Here is a 19,931-nt window from a genome sequence, read left to right on the forward strand (position 1 = left end):
TGTGAAAATACTGGACGATATCTATAGCAACTGCACAGCTACCATACTCCTCCATAAAATCAGCAACAAAATCCCAATAAGGAAGGGCGTCAGGCAAGGAGACATGATATCGCCAATGCTATTCACCGCCTGTTTACAGGAGGTATTCTCAGGACTGAATAGGGAAGAGTTGGGGATGAGAGTTTATGGACAGTACCTAAATAATCTGCTATTCGCTGATGACATTGCCTTGTTGAGTCGCTCAGGAGGTGCACTGCAAAGCATGATCAATGAGTTAGGCAAAGCAGATCGGTGGATCTAAAATTTAACATGCAGAAAACCAAAGTAATGTCCAAAAGCCTATCATGGGAACAGCAGTTCACAATTGGTAGCGAGGGGCTGGAAGTGGTAAAGGAATATATCTACTTGGGGCAGGTAGTGATCGCTGACTAGCATCATGAGAGGGAAATAACTAGAAGGATAAGAATGGGGCGGAGCGCTTATGGCAGGTACCCTCAGATCATGAATGGCAGTTTATCAATTTCACTCAAGAGAAAAGTATACAACAGCTGTATCTTACTAGTACTTACCTGCGGGCTTTAGCTTTGACTTCTCATTATTGTTTCAAGAGTTCAGCGAGAGCAAAATATTTCAGCGAAAGCAAGCCATGTGACGCATCACTTTTCACAAGTACAAGAGCGAGCGCCCAGAGCGGCGCTCGGCGAAGCTGGGGACGTGACTGCCAAGCGAAAGATCCAGTCACATGACACCTCACTTGCCACAACCGGCGAGGAGGAGCGGCCGAGCAGCAGCCAGTGCAGCGGCGGACGTGACTGCCAAGCGAAGGATCCAGTCATTTGACACCTCACATGCCACAACCGGCGATGAGGAGCGGCCGAGCAGCAGCCAGTGCAGCGGTGGACGTGACTGCAAAGCGAAAGATCCAGTCACATGACACCTCACATGCCACAACCGGCGAGGTGGAGCGGCCGAGCAGCAGCCAGTGCAGCGGTGGACGTGACTGCCAAGCGAAAGATCCAGTCACATGACACCTCACATGCCATAACTGGCGAGGAGGAGTGGCCGAGCAGCAGCCAGCGCAGCGGCGGACGTGACTGCCAAGCGAAAGATCCAGTCACATGACACCTCACATGCCACAACCGGCAAGGAGGAGCGGCCGAGCAGCAGCCAGCGCAGCGGCGGACGTGACTGCAAAGCGAAAGATCTAGTCACATGACACCTCACATGCCACAACCGGCGAGGAGGAGCGGCCGAGCAGCAGCCAGTGCAGCGGTGGACGTGACTGCCAAGCGAAAGATCCAGTCACATGACACCTCACATGGCACAACCGGCGAGGAGGAGCGGCCGAGCAGCAGCCAGTGCAGCGGTGGACGTGACTGCCAAGCGAAAAATCCAGTCACATGACACCTCACATGCCATAACTGGCGAGGAGGAGTGGCCGAGCAGCAGCCAGCGCAGCGGCGGACGTGACTGCCAAGCGAAAGATCCAGTCACATGACACCTCACATGCCACAACCGGCGAGGAGGAGGGGCCGAGCAGCAGCCAGCGCAGCGGCGGACGTGACTGCCAAGCGAAAGATCCAGTCACATGACACCTCACATGCCACAACCGGCGAGGAGGAGCGGCCGAGCAGCAGCCAGCGCAGCGGCGGACGTGACTGCCAAGCGAAAGATCCAGTCACATGACACCTCACATGCCACAACCGGCGAGGAGGAGCGGCCGAGCAGCAGCCAGTGCAGCGGTGGACGTGACTGCCAAGCGAAAGATCCAGTCACATGACACCTCACATGCCATAACTGGCGAGGAGGAGTGGCCGAGCAGCAGCCAGTGCAGCGGTGGACGTGACTGCCAAGCGAAAGATCCAGTCACATGACACCTCACATGCCACAACCGGCGAGGAGGAGTGGCCGAGCAGCAGCCAGTGCAGCGGTGGACGTGACTGCCAAGCGAAAGATCCAGTCACATGACACCTCACATGCCATAACTGGCGAGGAGGAGTGGCCGAGCAGCAGCCAGCGCAGCGGCGGACGTGACTGCCAAGCGAAAGATCCAGTCACATGACACCTCACATGCCACAACCGGCGAGGAGGAGTGGCCGAGCAGCAGCCAGTGCAGCGGTGGACGTGACTGCCAAGCGAAAGATCCAGTCACATGACACCTCACATGCCATAACTGGCGAGGAGGAGTGGCCGAGCAGCAGCCAGTGCAGCGGTGGACGTGACTGCCAAGCGAAAGATCCAGTCACATGACACCTCACATGCCACAACCGGCGAGGAGGAGGGGCCGAGCAGCAGCCAGCGCAGCGGCGGACGTGACTGCCAAGCGAAAGATCCAGTCACATGACACCTCACATGCCACAACCGGCGAGGAGGAGCGGCCGAGCAGCAGCCAGTGCAGCGGTGGACGTGACTGCCAAGCGAAAGATCCAGTCACATGACACCTCACATGCCATAACTGGCGAGGAGGAGTGGCCGAGCAGCAGCCAGCGCAGCGGCGGACGTGACTGCCAAGCGAAAGATCCAGTCACATGACACCTCACATGCCACAACCGGCGAGGAGGAGGGGCCGAGCAGCAGCCAGCGCAGTGGCGGACGTGACTGCCAAGCGAAAGATCCAGTCACATGACACCTCACATGCCACAACCGGCGAGGAGGAGCGGCCGAGCAGCAGCCAGTGCAGCGGTGGACGTGACTGCCAAGCGAAAGATCCAGTCACATGACACCTCACATTCCATAACTGGCGAGGAGGAGTGGCCGAGCAGCAGCCAGCGCAGCGGCGGACGTGACTGCCAAGCGAAAGATCCAGTCACATGACACCTCACATGCCACAACCGGCGAGGAGGAGTGGCCGAGCAGCAGCCAGTGCAGCGGTGGACGTGACTGCCAAGCGAAAGATCCAGTCACATGACACCTCACATGCCATAACTGGCGAGGAGGAGTGGCCGAGCAGCAGCCAGTGCAGCGGTGGACGTGACTGCCAAGCGAAAGATCCAGTCACATGACACCTCACATGCCACAACCGGCGAGGAGGAGGGGCCGAGCAGCAGCCAGCGCAGCGGCGGACGTGACTGCCAAGCGAAAGATCCAGTCACATGACACCTCACATGCCACAACCGGCGAGGAGGAGCGGCCGAGCAGCAGCCAGTGCAGCGGTGGACGTGACTGCCAAGCGAAAGATCCAGTCACATGACACCTCACATGCCATAACTGGCGAGGAGGAGTGGCCGAGCAGCAGCCAGCGCAGCGGCGGACGTGACTGCCAAGCGAAAGATCCAGTCACATGACACCTCACATGCCACAACCGGCGAGGAGGAGTGGCCGAGCAGCAGCCAGTGCAGCGGTGGACGTGACTGCCAAGCGAAAGATCCAGTCACATGACACCTCACATGCCATAACTGGCGAGGAGGAGTGGCCGAGCAGCAGCCAGCGCAGCGGCGGACGTGACTGCCAAGCGAAAGATCCAGTCACATGACACCTCACATGCCACAACCGGCGAGGAGGAGTGGCCGAGAAGCAGCCAGTGCAGCGGTGGACGTGACTGCCAAGCGAAAGATCCAGTCACATGACACCTCACATGCCATAACTGGCGACGAGGAGTGGCCGAGCAGCAGCCAGCGCAGCGGCGGACGTGACTGCCAAGCGAAAGATCCAGTCACATGACACCTCACATGCCACAACCGGCGAGGAGGAGGGGCCGAGCAGCAGCCAGCGCAGTGGCGGACGTGACTGCCAAGCGAAAGATCCAGTCACATGACACCTCACATGCCACAACCGGCGAGGAGGAGCGGCCGAGCAGCAGCCAGTGCAGCGGTGGACGTGACTGCCAAGCGAAAGATCCAGTCACATGACACCTCACATTCCATAACTGGCGAGGAGGAGTGGCCGAGCAGCAGCCAGCGCAGCGGCGGACGTGACTGCCAAGCGAAAGATCCAGTCACATGACACCTCACATGCCACAACCGGCGAGGAGGAGTGGCCGAGCAGCAGCCAGTGCAGCGGTGGACGTGACTGCCAAGCGAAAGATCCAGTCACATGACACCTCACATGCCATAACTGGCGAGGAGGAGTGGCCGAGCAGCAGCCAGTGCAGCGGTGGACGTGACTGCCAAGCGAAAGATCCAGTCACATGACACCTCACATGCCACAACCGGCGAGGAGGAGGGGCCGAGCAGCAGCCAGCGCAGCGGCGGACGTGACTGCCAAGCGAAAGATCCAGTCACATGACACCTCACATGCCACAACCGGCGAGGAGGAGCGGCCGAGCAGCAGCCAGTGCAGCGGTGGACGTGACTGCCAAGCGAAAGATCCAGTCACATGACACCTCACATGCCATAACTGGCGAGGAGGAGTGGCCGAGCAGCAGCCAGCGCAGCGGCGGACGTGACTGCCAAGCGAAAGATCCAGTCACATGACACCTCACATGCCACAACCGGCGAGGAGGAGTGGCCGAGCAGCAGCCAGTGCAGCGGTGGACGTGACTGCCAAGCGAAAGATCCAGTCACATGACACCTCACATGCCACAACCGGCGAGGAGGAGTGGCCGAGCAGCAGCCAGTGCAGCGGTGGACGTGACTGCCAAGCGAAAGATCCAGTCACATGACACCTCACATGCCACAACCGGCGAGGAGGAGTGGCCGAGCAGCAGCCAGCGCAGCGGCGGACGTGACTGCCAAGCGAAAGATCCAGTCACATGACACCTCACATGCCACAACAGGCGAGGAGGAGCGGCCGAGCAGCAGCCAGCGCAGCGGCGGACGTGACTGCCAAGCGAAAGATCCAGTCGCATGACACCTCACATGCCACAACCGGCGAGGAGGAGCGGCCGAGCAGCAGCCAGTGCAGCGGTGGACATGACTGCCAAGCGAAAGATCCAGTCACATGACATCTCACATGCCATAACAGGCGATGAGGAGTGGCCGAGCAGCAGCCAGCGCAGCGGCGGACGTGACTGCCAAGCGAAAGATCCAGTCACATGACACCTCACATGCCATAACTGGCGAGGAGGAGTGGCCGAGCAGCAGCCAGTGCAGCGGTGGACATGACTGCCAAGCGAAAGATCCAGTCACATGACACCTCACATGCCATAACTGGCGAGGAGGAGTGGCCGAGCAGCAGCCAGTGCAGCGGTGGACGTGACTGCCAAGCGAAAGATCCAGTCACATGACACCTCACATGCCACAACCGGTGAGGAGGAGTGGCCGAGCAGCAGCCAGCGCAGCGGCGGACGTGACTGCCAAGCGAAAGATCCAGTCACATGACACCTCACATGCCACAACAGGCGAGGAGGAGCGGCCGAGCAGCAGCCAGTGCAGCGGTGGACATGACTGCCAAGCGAAAGATCCAGTCACATGACACCTCACATGCCATAACTGGCGAGGAGGAGTGGCCGAGCAGCAGCCAGCGCAGCGGCGGACGTGACTGCCAAGCGAAAGATCCAGTCACATGACACCTCACATGCCACAACCGGCGAGGAGGAGCGGCCGAGCAGCAGCCAGTGCAGCGGTGGACATGACTGCCAAGCGAAAGATCCAGTCACATGACATCTCACATGCCATAACAGGCGAGGAGGAGCAGCCGAGCAGCAGCCAGTGCAGCGGCGGACGTGACTGCCAAGCGAAAGATCCAGTCACATGACACCTCACATGCCACAACCGGCGAGGAGGAGTGGCCGAGCAGCAGCCAGCGCAGCGGCGGACGTGACTGCCAAGCGAAAGATCCAGTCACATGACATCTCACATGCCATAACAGGCGATGAGGAGCGGTCGAGCAGCAGCCAGTGCAGCGGTGGACGTGACTGCCAAGCGAAAGATCCAGTCACATGACATCTCACATGCCATAACAGGCGAGGAGGAGCAGCCGAGCAGCAGCCAGTGCAGCGGCGGACGTGACTGCCAAGCGAAAGATCCAGTCACATGACACCTCACATGCCATAACAGGCGATGAGGAGCGGTCGAGCAGCAGCCAGTGCAGCGGTGGACGTGACTGCCAAGCGAAAGATCCAGTCACATGACATCTCACATGCCATAACAGGCGAGGAGGAGCAGCCGAGCAGCAGCCAGTGCAGCGGCGGACGTGACTGCCAAGCGAAAGATCCAGTCACATGACACCTCACATGCCACAACCGGCGAGGAGGAGCGGTCGAGCAGCAGCCAGTGCAGCGGTGGACATGACTGCCAAGCGAAAGATCCAGTCACATGACATCTCACATGCCATAACAGGCGATGAGGAGTGGCCGAGCAGCAGCCAGCGCAGCGGCGGACGTGACTGCCAAGCGAAAGATCCAGTCACATGACACCTCACATGCCATAACTGGCGAGGAGGAGTGGCCGAGCAGCAGCCAGTGCAGCGGTGGACATGACTGCCAAGCGAAAGATCCAGTCACATGACACCTCACATGCCATAACTGGCGAGGAGGAGTGGCCGAGCAGCAGCCAGTGCAGCGGTGGACGTGACTGCCAAGCGAAAGATCCAGTCACATGACACCTCACATGCCACAACCGGCGAGGAGGAGTGGCCGAGCAGCAGCCAGCGCAGCGGCGGACGTGACTGCCAAGCGAAAGATCCAGTCACATGACACCTCACATGCCACAACAGGCGAGGAGGAGCGGCCGAGCAGCAGCCAGTGCAGCGGTGGACATGACTGCCAAGCGAAAGATCCAGTCACATGACACCTCACATGCCATAACTGGCGAGGAGGAGTGGCCGAGCAGCAGCCAGCGCAGCGGCGGACGTGACTGCCAAGCGAAAGATCCAGTCACATGATACCTCACATGCCATAACTGGCGAGGAGGAGTGGCCGAGCAGCAGCCAGCGCAGCGGCGGACGTGACTGCCAAGCGAAAGATCCAGTCACATGACACCTCACATCCCACAACCGGCGAGGAGGAGCGGCCGAGCAGCAGCCAGTGCAGCGGTGGACATGACTGCCAAGCGAAAGATCCAGTCACATGACACCTCACATGCCACAACAGGCGAGGAGGAGCGGTCGAGCAGCAGCCAGTGCAGCGGTGGACGTGACTGCCAAGCGAAAGATCCAGTCACATGACATCTCACATGCCATAACAGGCGAGGAGGAGCAGCCGAGCAGCAGCCAGCGCAGCGGCGGACGTGACTGCCAAGCGAAAGATCCAGTCACATGACACCTCACATGCCACAACAGGCGAGGAGGAGCGGCCGAGCAGCAGCCAGTGCAGCGGTGGACATGACTGCCAAGCGAAAGATCCAGTCACATGACACCTCACATGCCATAACTGGCGAGGAGGAGTGGCCGAGCAGCAGCCAGCGCAGCGGCGGACGTGACTGCCAAGCGAAAGATCCAGTCACATGACACCTCACATCCCACAACCGGCGAGGAGGAGCGGCCGAGCAGCAGCCAGTGCAGCGGTGGACATGACTGCCAAGCGAAAGATCCAGTCACATGACATCTCACATGCCATAACAGGCGAGGAGGAGCAGCCGAGCAGCAGCCAGTGCAGCGGCGGACGTGACTGCCAAGCGAAAGATCCAGTCACATGACACCTCACATGCCACAACCGGCGAGGAGGAGTGGCCGAGCAGCAGCCAGCGCAGCGGCGGACGTGACTGCCAAGCGAAAGATCCAGTCACATGACATCTCACATGCCATAACAGGCGATGAGGAGCGGTCGAGCAGCAGCCAGTGCAGCGGTGGACGTGACTGCCAAGCGAAAGATCCAGTCACATGACATCTCACATGCCATAACAGGCGAGGAGGAGCAGCCGAGCAGCAGCCAGTGCAGCGGCGGACGTGACTGCCAAGCGAAAGATCCAGTCACATGACACCTCACATGCCATAACAGGCGATGAGGAGCGGTCGAGCAGCAGCCAATGCAGCGGTGGACGTGACTGCCAAGCGAACGCTCCAGTCACATGACCTCTCACATGCCATAACAGGCGATGAGGAGCGGCCGAGCAGCAGCCAATGTAGCGGTGGACGTGACTGCCAAGCGAACGATCCAGTCACATGACATCTCACATGCCATAACAGGCGATGAGGAGGGGCCGAGCAGCAGCCAGTGCAGCGGTGGACGTGACTGCCGAGCGAAAGATCCAGTCACATGACATCTCACATGCCATAACAGGCGATGAGGAGTGCCCGAGCAGCAGCCAGTGCAGCGGTGGACGTGACTGCCAAGCGAAAGATCCAGTCACATGACATCTCATATGCCATAACAGGCGATGAGGAGCAGCCGAGCAGCAGCCAATGCAGCGGTGGACGTGACTGCCAAGCGAACGCTCCAGTCACATGACCTCTCACATGCCATAACAGGCGATGAGGAGCGGCCGAGCAGCAGCCAATGCAGCGGTGGACGTGACTGCCAAGCGAACGATCCAGTCACATGACATCTCACATGCCATTACAGGCGATGAGGAGCGGTCGAGCAGCAGCCAGTGCAGCGGTGGACATGACTGACAAGCGGGCAGCTGTGGCGACGACGGTGAAGATGAGGATCGGGGCACCTGCCACGCGTGATTTTACGCATGCGGCGTGCCTCCCATTCTCTAAGAGCCAGATCTAAGAGCCAGATGACCTTCAGGCTCGGCATGGGAGTAGTAGAGTTTTTCGTTCTAAAAAATCAGCGCCTCAATCAGCGCGCTGATTCGGGCTCGTGCTCTTACTGCGCATCAGAAATAATAAAAAATGCGTTCCGTTACTGTCTTCAAGACATCTCCGAAAAATGCAATGTGGCCTTTAGACTATCAACCATTTTGATGGAGGGATGAATGGAAGATAGGAGCGTCCCTTTTGAAACGAGGTGGTGGCATTTGCGAGCATGATCGGATTTTTTCTTTAAATTTGTTTAAGCAATCCGTCAATCTTAATGGTGTCGTCTAGAAATACTCAGTTTTCTGCAAATAGAATTTTTAATCCTTGCAAAGGACAGGGTTAATTCGAGAGACATGGGAGAGGCCTTGCCCTGCAGTAGGTGTAGTCAGGCTGATGATGATGATGCATGTCGTAGTCATAGATAACCACAGTATGATTGCGCTGAAATGTGCAGCATAAAGAGATGGTGGACTGAAATTTTTACCGTGGCTTATGTACCATTGCCATCAGAGTATTCTTAAAGATACACAGCTAAGCATATGACAATGTTTTTGTGACCGAATTGGCGGATAATATGACCGGGCTGCTTACGTATAGGCACCTTCACGGCTGTGATCGTCGTTTTTCAGAGGGTTGTTCTGTCTTCCGTGATGAAAGAATGTCTATACGTTTTCATACCAAAAAAAAGCGCAGAAACAACGTAAACACCACGCGCCGACTTAACTCAACGCTGAAAGCTGTAGCGAGAAGGAGCTGTTAATCTTCAGAGCAGTACTGTATTACAACTTGGGCCATACCGTTGTGGAACTGTTCCAGAAAAACTCTTGTGGCAAATAACACTACAACATCCTTGATAGTGACGTCATAATGTGTGGAATGTTGGTCACTGTCTGCATCCCTTAACCTTGGTCGGCTACTCTCTTTCGACGGCAGAATAATCGATGCGTTTAAAACGATGTTTATGCACGGAACAGGGGAGAAGTTTCACACATTCGTGAGCGTTCAGTTGTATATTATACACAGTTGTCAAGTGGCGAGATAATTCAGATTTTGTTCACTTTTGTCCTTGCAACCAAGATACTGAGCACGAGAAAGGATGCTCACAGAAACTCACAATTTGCGTAGCTTCAGCATTAATTTTTTTTGCCACCATCAGCGTCAGATGCTGATAAAAAAAGCAGAACCGAGGCTCACGTTAGGTATTGAGCAGACAAGGGAGGTTGTGGGTTGGGATCCCACCGGTGGTATGGGTTTTTTCTTCTACTTTGTAAATAATTACCTGAAAATTATCACCCCATTAATCAGCCATTGATGAGCACCAGAAATTAAAAAAGAAAACATCCCGTATGCTCTTTAGTTTCAGTGCCTGTTGGCTTCCTTGAAGTTAGTCATAACCAGCCCCTCTTTTCCCATTCCTTCTCAGCTCAATAAGTAACGAGAGTCTAGGTTCTGGCAGTCTTTATGCCATAGGTAGCATAAAAGGGTTCTCGCACAGGTTAAGCTTTCACAGTTGAATCACGTTCTACGTCACACTCGTGGTATTACGGGACGTGCTACGTCCACCGCTATGGTCGAGGGTGGCGCTGGTAAACACTCTCAAGATTCGCTTACACCCAGTAGACATAAATACCCACGAAAGCAGCAGATTGGACAGCCATCGCCGTAGCTCAGTTGGTAGAGCACCGGGCGCGGAATTCGGAGCTCGTGGGTTCGGATCCCACCGGCGGCATATGGTTGTTTTGTCTTCTTCGTAATCAATTATCTTTAAATAATTACCCTATTATTCTGCCATTCATGAACGCCACAAAAAAAATTGGCAGTTGTTTAGCTCTGGTTAAACCTTGAGTGACGCGAGAGCTACAGCTGGTCGAGTGGAACTTGCTGAGTTGAATTGCAAAGTCAGTCTTTCGCCGCTCCGTTTCGCTGGGCGTTCCTTCTTCATCTTCGTCCTACTTGACACGGCGCATGCGTACAGCGGTTGCTGCTCGGTTTCGCCGGCGCGCCACGCCGCCGGCAGCAGCCGCTGCTCCGCATTACGTGGCTGGTCACGTGACCAACCACGCCGTGGCTGCGCCGCCACCGTCCCGTGCCACCGGCACGCGGATATGGCTCGAAATGCTGCCGTAATGTGGCTATCGCTACAAAAAAATTCCTTATGCTCTTCGGAGGGCTCCGGAATAATTTCGACCACCTGGGGATCTTTAACGTGCACTGACATCGCACAGCACACGGGGCGCCTTAGCGTTTTTCCTTTTTATGGAGGAAAAACGCTAAGGCGCCCCGTGTGCTGTGCGATGTCAGTGCACGTTAAAGATCCCCAGGTGGTCGAAATTATTCCGGAGCCCTCCACTACGGCACCTAATTCTTCCTTTCTTCTTTCACTCCCTCCTTTATCCCTTCCCTTACGGCGCGGTTCAGGTGTCCAACGATATATGAGACAGATACTGCGCCATTTCCTTTCCCCAAAAAAACCAATTATTATTATTCTTCGGTTTCGGTGACTGTTGGCTTCCTTCATGTTAGAAAGGTACGTTATGCGAATATTGAGCAACCCCAGTCTCACTTAACTCCACTAGCAGTGGCCACAATTCGATTTCTATTCCAACTCGGGCCTTCAGAGAAGCAGCATTCGGCAATCCTTTCAACCGCATAACGAGAACCCTGCAACTTTCCTCTGCGGCTTAGGAATTACTCAATCCCAACGAGAATGTAAAAATTAGTTATACGAGAAAATTCATCGCACAATGATAATTAATGCCGTACAGCCGCGCACGCCGTATTTTGCTCCGCGAAAAGCAGCAGCAAGAAGAAGGCCAGTCTTATCTACTACATTTCGAACTTAGCTTTAGCATGTGTATACGTATTTAAAGGAATGGACAAAGGGGAGTACATACCACACATAAGGACACACTGAAAAGGAAGTCATTTGCCTTCAACAGTTTGTAGGTTCATTTACGTACATTGCTCGTGTTCTCTTTGAGACTTGCTACGAGGCACAAAAGCCAACGTGTCTCCGCATTGTCATTTGAGCTTGCGCTTTTCACATGTTGTCTGCTTATCTTTACCGACATGCGCAAGTCGTTTGCATAAGGCATAAGGTCAGCTGCGTTTGCGAGTGAAAGCAAACACCGTCATGTAAATTGTCACGGCTCTGTACAGATTATGATTACTCTCTACTGTGTGTGCACTGATTGCCAATGCGAAAGAGGAAAACATTGTCGTGAATCTTTGCAGTATTTGTTCATTCTTCAAACCTGCCAGCATGCCGCTTTTTCGCTTTGTTTGCGATGCTAGACGCGACCAGATTTATCTCCAATGATCGCGTTCCGGCGGAGCCGATTCTATGTTGTTCCAGAATGTTTGTAGTAACTTTGCACGCTTTATCTCGAAAGTTCGGTGTCAGCTTAAAATTGAGCACGGCCGAGAGCGGCTGGCATTATGTTCGACAACTACCGAGCACGCTTGTTGCTATGCCGCCGTCATGTGATTCAGTCCATTGTAGGCGCAAGTCAGCCCTAATAAAGAGTTCTGTTTAGACGCCACTCTCGTAGTCTTTGGACTCTCCGGATTGGAGTCACCACAACGTGACAATATATTGGAAAGACCACAATGCCCGGAGTAATCTAATTTCGTGTTCGTCATTGTCCAGTTTGCGCCGTCCGGAAAGGGCACCTGATACGATGATTAAAAACATCGATCAGCACCAGTGAACGCATTTGCTACGCTGTCGTCTTGCATCCTAGGTTCTCAGATTCTCCGTTCCAGAGGTAGTCCATCTCGGGGCTGTAGCTTTTGCTAAGTGAGGAAAACCACGCAACCTAATTTAACCCGATATCGATGTCAATAGTCTCCTCGAGTAGAGCGCAGCAAGACCAAAAAAAAGCTACAGCTGAGCAAAAACTTGGACTCCATAGGCGCTGCCTGATTTGAACAGCAAGGACTCTCCGCGGATACTTGTGCGATGACGTCTTGTATCAAGACAACAAAGGTTAGCATTTTGTTTGCTTTGTGGTACCAGTTCTGCCTAATTCAAGGACAGGAGACTGGATGCGCTCAGGGCGCACAGAAAGGAGTTGATGGCAGAAACATAGACATCCACATGTTGTGCGGAAAAAATCGGGATTATTATCGTATTTTTAATTGGAACTGCAAAATTCCACTTAGAGTGCTCTCCTGGTGCATGGAATGGAGTTCTTACTTGGAAACGCTGGAATCGTCTTGCTTGCAACAACCGCACATCGTGGCGGTATTGGCAAACACGGCACGCAGTTACACCCTCCTCAATGCCATGAATATGTACAAATACGGGTGTCGTTACTACACGTGGGCAGCGTTCAAAGATGCACTAATGGAAACGTCGTCCCTGGAAGATCTGCCTCGACAAATAATTGACTGCGGACTGGCGTCCGCCAATACCTGCGCAGCAGTGATGCCAGCGATGGATAGCACTGTGCTTGCAGAGGAAGAACACGAAAATAATCTGTCTTGGAAGCGCCTCTCTGGTAGCAAGCTTCTCATGGGGTGCGTTTTGCTGGATAGACCTGGAAGCCGAGAGCCTTGCTTCGCAGCTCACGAAAGCGCCATCGTCGACGCCCTGAATGCATTAAACGTCACCTATGATATAATACCTCTAGCCGGACGAATGTTCGCGAAGGCCCTTCGCAACGGTGAGACGGACATAGTGATCACAGGCATAGGTATCTCGGCGGACCGTTACAAGAGCTTCGACTTTGCGATCAACACGTTCAGACAAGCCTTTTTCTACGTCAAGAAAAAGTGGAGGCATCGTGCCGAAGTCTTCCTCGACGGGTTCCCACTGATAATACTTTTAGCGTTGTCAATCATCGTCTCTGCGAGCTTCTTCGCAGTTCTTAACGTGAGCCACGGGAAGCCTGCACTCAAGAACATGGGAGGCATAACACTCGCCCTCACAGCCGCAACGCTGTCACTCTCCTCCCCTCTTCGCGGGGACCACGCCCACAGCACAAGCAGTGGCTTCGTAATGGCTTGTTGGATGCTGGCCTGCTTCTCTCTGACCACTTACACAAGGAGTCTGCTCACCGCCAGTCTCATGGCAAGGCCCACTTGGGAAGCGGACGACACCCTGGAAAAGATGTTACCAAAGTTACAGCGAGGGCGCCTTCTTCCCTGCGCTGAGAGCTATTCCTTCTTCGACGCCTTGCTTTCGAGAGCCGGAGGGAATGGAACAGACGTCGTGGATGTCATGGCACGCGCCGCAAAGCGCTGGGCTCATAGCCGGGAAGATTTCACCGGGAACATCACCTCGTGTTTGCAGCGCACCAGGAAGGGAACCCACGTGCTCTTCACGGCCAGTATAGACATCTGCTATTTCTTGAGACTGAGGACAAGTATTTCGCCCGGACAGAAGCCAATTCAGAGTATAGTTGGAGGATTTCCAATAAGAAAGGACTACCCGCTGCGCGGGGAGCTGATTCAGCTGCTTCAAAGGATATTCGAGACAGGCTGGGACACCAGACTGAGCAGGCTCGCTGAATCGAATTGTTCAGCACTCGCGGACGACGAAGAGAATCCGTTGAGCGTTCAAAGTCTGCTCTACGCTTATTGCGCCTGCTGTGCGGTGAGCTCTGCCGCCTTTTTCGCGGAGTGTTTTTCAAGAAATCTTTGCGTTGAAAGGAAAAAAGCGAATCGGATGCCTACCATAGTGCCAAGATCTAAATGCCGCCTCATCGTCGTCAAGCCCGCATTCCGCATAGTGACATTGCCCTGAACACAGCCCCACTGAATCGCAGCTCAAATTTTATTTCATCCAACAAGTGGGTCTACAGAGACGAGCGCTTGAGCAGGTTCGTGAGTGACATACGCCGCAGTGTAAAGATGAGTTCAATTGCCTTTTTCTGTGATCTACATCAATGACACTCATTGTTATTTATTTAGCACTGTCAGCACAGTCTGCTTCTTCGCTGCGAAGTAAGGGAATTGCTTTCGTCTTTCAAGGTGCGCTTAGTATTACGCCTTGGTCATTATATTCTTGATATGCGCTCTGATGAGGTTAATACAAGACACCACTGTTGTTAACAGTTCCCTCCCGCATACCGTTTTTCACGAAGATTCAGTCAATAGTTTTGCCACGTACTCTGTATGCACTGCATGAGTCTTCACTGGTGGAACCCTTTGGTAATGTGCGGGTGCGTTCAGCAGCAAGGCTTTTTGTACTCACATTTCTCACTGCAGTGTTAGTGTTAAAGCGCTAAGACCGAGAAGGGTTTCCTAGGGATCTTTGTGACACCCTGTTGCCACTCACTCTAACTACTCTGGCAAATGCCTATGCGATCAAAAAGGAGCAACAGTTTGGCGCTGAAACGATATGTCTAGCCATTCTTCAAACCACACGTTGGGGCTGTGCCGGTGGCAACATGGGTGGAAGATACGGGAATCAGTACTTACGGGTACGAACTGTCCGCTATGCCGATAGCCGGTGACTACTGAACAGCAAATGCTGCTCGTTTTCTTTCGCTATGTTTTGCAGCGCATATTATAAAGATGTATCCTTCCGCATACAAGAAGGATTCGGTTTGTATTCGTGGAAGCGTTGAAGTTAATAAGGGTGTGTACAGTGTGGTATCATTAGGCCTTGAGGGACTATGAAAATTCAGCACAGCTGTTAAACACCCTCGCATTGACGCTAACATTCTTCTGTGGTTACTATGGCGTATATCTGCGATTTATAAAAAAGGTGTAGGAAAATGAGCCCTGTAGACACCACAGTAAATGCAAAGTTAAAAAAAATGGACAGGCTAGGAGCGCATTTAGAGATATCGATTGAGGCACGAGGGGCCAAATGCACTTGCCATTCAACGTTGCACCTATTGAGTCCCGCAATAAAGAAATAATCCACGGTTTGTGGCGTGACACGTGCGCTTTGTATGCTTGTTTATAAGATGGCTTGTGACGGAGTCAGTTTGACGAGGCTGAGCTACAATTTGTTGGACTACCAGAAAGCCTGTAAATCTGGTTGCCTTACCTTCTAAGCTGTATGCATATAATTGCAGGAGGTTCTATGCTGTGGAACAAGTGTCTTGATTCTAATAATTTATTCGGCTGGACTTGCTGTGTATGTTTAGTTTTTCTTAACATAAAACGTAGCGTAAGCGCAGGACGAAGAAAGACGAGGACGGGACGGTGCTTGGAAATCTTGGAAGCTACTGAAATAGCGAAGTGCAGCAGTGACACGTGCATTAGTGCACCGTCTATTCATCTCATGGAAAAAGGAACGAAAGTTTTTGGTACGCATCTAAGTTTGCACATTGGCTTACATGAGCGGGTGCACTTAATAATTGGTTTTGGGGGGAAAAGAAATGGCGCAGTATAATTGTTTTTTTTTTGGGGGGGGGGGGATGGAAATGGCGCAGTATCTGTCTCATATATCGTTGGACACCTGAACCGCGCCGTAAGGGAAGGGTAAAGGAGGGAATGAAAGAAGAAAGGAAGAGAGGGGTGCCGTAGTGGAGGGCTCCGGAATAATTTCGACCACCTGGGGATCTTTAACGTGCACTGACATCGCACAGCACACGGGCGCCTTAGCGTTTTTCCTCCATAAAAACGCAGCCGCCGCGGTCGAGTTCGAACACGGGAACTCCGGATCAGTAGTCGAGCGCCGTAACCACTGAGCCACCGTGGCGGGGTCGTTCTCATATATCGTTGGACACCTGAACCGCGCCGCAAGGGAAGGGATAAAGGAGGGAGTGAAAGAAGAAAGAAAGAAGAGGTGCCGTAGTGGAGGGCTCTGGAATAATTTCGACCACCTGGGGATCTTTAACGTGCACTGACATCGAACAGCACACGGACGCCTTAGCGTTTTTCCTCCATAAAAACGCAGCCGCCGCGGTCGGGTTCGAACCCGGGAACTCCGGATCAGTAGTCGAGCGCCCTAACCACTGAGCCACCGCGGCGGGGTGCACTTCTTTTAAAATTTCTACTTTTTTCAGATGTTTTTAGTTTCATTTTGCTGCCTCTTTTTAGATTATCAGTGTTTGAATTCTTTTAAGATTTGCGCATGCGCAAGCGTTGTTGCAGAGTGATGGGACGTTTTTCGTTGTTCAATTTAATTCAGTTGTAATTGTAGCACCGTCGTGTGTTCGTCTTTTTTCGTCCCGTCTCTACGCTACGTTTTTTGTTAGAAATTTCTGACCAACTGGGCCTACAGGATACTTTCTTAAGTTTAGTTTTTGCAACAATTTATTTCTTAATCTTCTTTTTTTCAAGTCACGTTTTCTTCACGAACGGCGAAGACGAGCATAAGCATTTCGTGGAGATTTACAGTTGGCTTAATACTATCACCAGCAGTTACGTTTTAACCTTACTTGCAACTTTCTTAGTTGACTTAAATGTGCCGCACAATAAACAGATGTCCGCATCTAGTTTTGGTGGAGTTTTAGAAGCCTTACTATGAAAAAGAAAATGTAAAATATGTTTGCGCGGTCAACCGCATGACAGAATCTATTAGTAGCCTAAAACAAGTGATCAGCAGAATTCTGATCAATTGCTGCAAAAACTATCCTACTTAATGACAGGTATGATTGAATAGACAAAGAGCTGATATATCTAGTGTTGCCAGGAGTAAGAAATGTACGTTAGTATCTGGATGTCCTTAGAAAAAAATTAAGTGAACGTGCGCGAGAACGTACAACATAGTTTAAAATCCCGACTTTACACGGTTTACATTTCGATGGCAGTAACTTACAACGTCTTAGTTAATTTCGTTGTCGTAACTACTGAAGTGAGAATTTAAAACGAGCATGTCCTTGACGGCGCACTAAGCTAAGGTGAAATCATTGCTAATAGGGTATTTTGCGCTTCGTAACCAAGAATTTGGGGCATCCTGTAGGTAATGGTGAGCTTACATGAAGGTGAGCTTAAGTCTACAACAACCAACGAAAGTAACTCCACTGAGAAGCATTTTTCCTCACGGGGAATGGATCGAACTTGCAGTTTAGTCGAACATAATGTTTGAAATATTTGGGTAAATGGACGAATATTAAGCACAAAGCGGAGATATTTTTTTGCCGTCAAGCCTGCGGAAGCCCAGTTTATGAGAAGTCACATTAGTTGGAGTCGTTCAGTCGCATCAAAGGAACTCCGATGGCGGCGAACACAATGTAGTACAACTACCTTTTCATTGCGGTTTGTACGACTTTGTTGCTTGTAAATGTTTGCGGTTTCGACAATAAATAAATATGAATGCATGCTTCGAATAATACAAACGTTCTCACACTCTGGCTGGCGTGTTTCTTTAAATATGTATGCAACATACGTTGGCAACCTGTATGTAGAAAGGTTTAAAACATTGGGGCAATAATACGAATTGGTCGGCAGCAAAACGTGAGTAGATCCACATAAAAGTTTGTTGACATTGCCGGCAACTCTGCGGAAAACATAAATGCCAATGTCAGCAGTTGCAGCCTGCAGGTAACGTGACATACGATTTTTAACCATTTAGAAAGGTATTGCTGTTACGAGACCGGATGGAAAGGGCAGTCATTGATGGCTTCATAGTTTTTTCCTTAAATCGAGGATTGTGGTGCCCTAACTTAAAGGTGGCCTGAAATCAGGTGGCCCTTCTCGTTTTCAAGGTTTAAAGAGAGGCTTGTAAAATGTCGGACAATGCGCAGCCCCAAGTGTTTTCCCCATTCCCGGTATATAATTTATTACTGAATTTCCTTTCCATCTGCCCTTCATGCCAACCTTTCACACTGTTTAGTCTCCTGCCCAGTTGCTCTGCAATCAGGTTTCTTTACCATCCTCTCCCATATTGTCAGGACATGGCTGGACTGACTTCGAGCTGAAGGCGAGGAACAACCGCGCCTGCTTGTGCAGCGGGCCATCGGCGTTTAAGGAGCACAAGTGTTGTGCCTAAACAAAGCCTCCTGCTACTACTACTAGTCAATTTCTTCTCCATCTATTTCAGCCTTCTGCAACGGGACGATGGCTATAACGTCGCAAGTAGAGTTGAGTCGACATGATGCATACAGAAACTGCGATATAATCGCGGTTTCTTCGTTTTCATTCATTCGAAGTTTCCCGCCAGCCTAGTCCCGTTTTCGTATGCCTCAGGTGATCTCTACTCTACTTGTGACGTCATGGCCACCGATAGGCTGCATAAACCGAAATAAAGGAGCTGGTGAAGAAATCGAACCCCAAATTATTTACTCGGTGTAGGCGAATGCCGCGCAGTAATCCAAGATTAATAATATACGGCCCACATTCCGAAGAAAATAAAACGAAACGAAAATAAAACTAGGCGACATTACCCCACTCAGGTTTTCAAGTCTGCACCTAAAGAAAGGTGTCAAAGCTTTGCCTGTATTTTTCCCTCTGTTTTTACTATGTAGACGTGACGAACCCGAGCGACATGAGCAAGTTTGTCTGCATTGTTTGGGTAAGTCATACAACTTGCATAAGGTATGAAATAACTCAGTTATGGAGGAGGAAGATTAACTTTGCAGCCGAATGCGTTAACTGCACTGTGAGCTGGTTCACACGCCTCAGAGAAGGCCGGCTCCCTAATGAGCACAAAACTGAAAGATCGCAGTCACGCTATCAGGCGGCTAACAAATTCGCTTTTGGTAACTTCGCTTTCAAAAATGCATGTAAAAACCACGCTGTTCTACCGGAGGTGGTAGATTATCCGGCTGCCGATTGATACGTTACCGGTTCAAACGCGGGTGCCCCCTTCGGCGCGCACTCGATTATTGTTTTCATTTAACGTGATATTTGCAGCCGCGCTCTCCGCCAAGGTAACAAACATAACCGCCCCCGCTCCGGGGGTATAGCTCAGTGGTAGAGCATTCGACTGCAGATCGAGAGGTCCCCGGTTCAAACCCGGGTGCCCCCTTTGTTGTACATGATTTTTTTTGCTTAGCGTGACATCTGTAGACACAATCTTCACCAAGGTAACAAACATAACCGCTTCCGCTCCTGGGGTATAGCTCAGTGGTGGGATTCTACTTCCGGCCACCGAGCGTGACGGACGTGTGATGACGGGCTCCGTAGGAGCGGCTTCAGCGGCCATGTCTGGCCGCGGTAACAGGTTTACTGATGAGGAAAATGCTTACCAGGTTGTTCTGCCAGGATTGCCTACAGGGCGTTTCGTTGTAAATACAGTTTTTTTGCACGCCGATATCAGAGCCCGCCCGTACCGGGTCGAGGATTTCCGGGATGCCCTAACTCAGCACGCGCTGCTCCCCGATGTTATCGCCCTGGGGGCGTATCGGATGAGCCACGTCTGCATGGTACAAGCATCCCCGATAAGAAAAAGATTACCAGGTATGCTTCTACCAGATGACCAACATTGCCTCAGATTGCAGAGATCGCCAAGGCTGTTTTCT

At 52.3% G+C, this 19,931-nt stretch overlaps 1 non-coding gene across 1 annotated transcript; it reads left to right on the plus strand.

Moving 5' to 3' along the window:
* Positions 1 to 19,366: 19,366 nt before the first annotated feature.
* On the plus strand, positions 19,367 to 19,438 carry TRNAC-GCA (transfer RNA cysteine (anticodon GCA)). The gene has a single exon. It is a non-coding gene; the product is annotated as a tRNA-Cys (tRNA).
* Positions 19,439 to 19,931: the final 493 nt, after the last annotated feature.

The sequence above is a fragment of the Amblyomma americanum genome, chromosome 8 (genome assembly GCF_052857255.1).
Source record: "Amblyomma americanum isolate KBUSLIRL-KWMA chromosome 8, ASM5285725v1, whole genome shotgun sequence".
NCBI classification, from domain to species: Eukaryota; Metazoa; Arthropoda; class Arachnida; order Ixodida; family Ixodidae; genus Amblyomma; species Amblyomma americanum.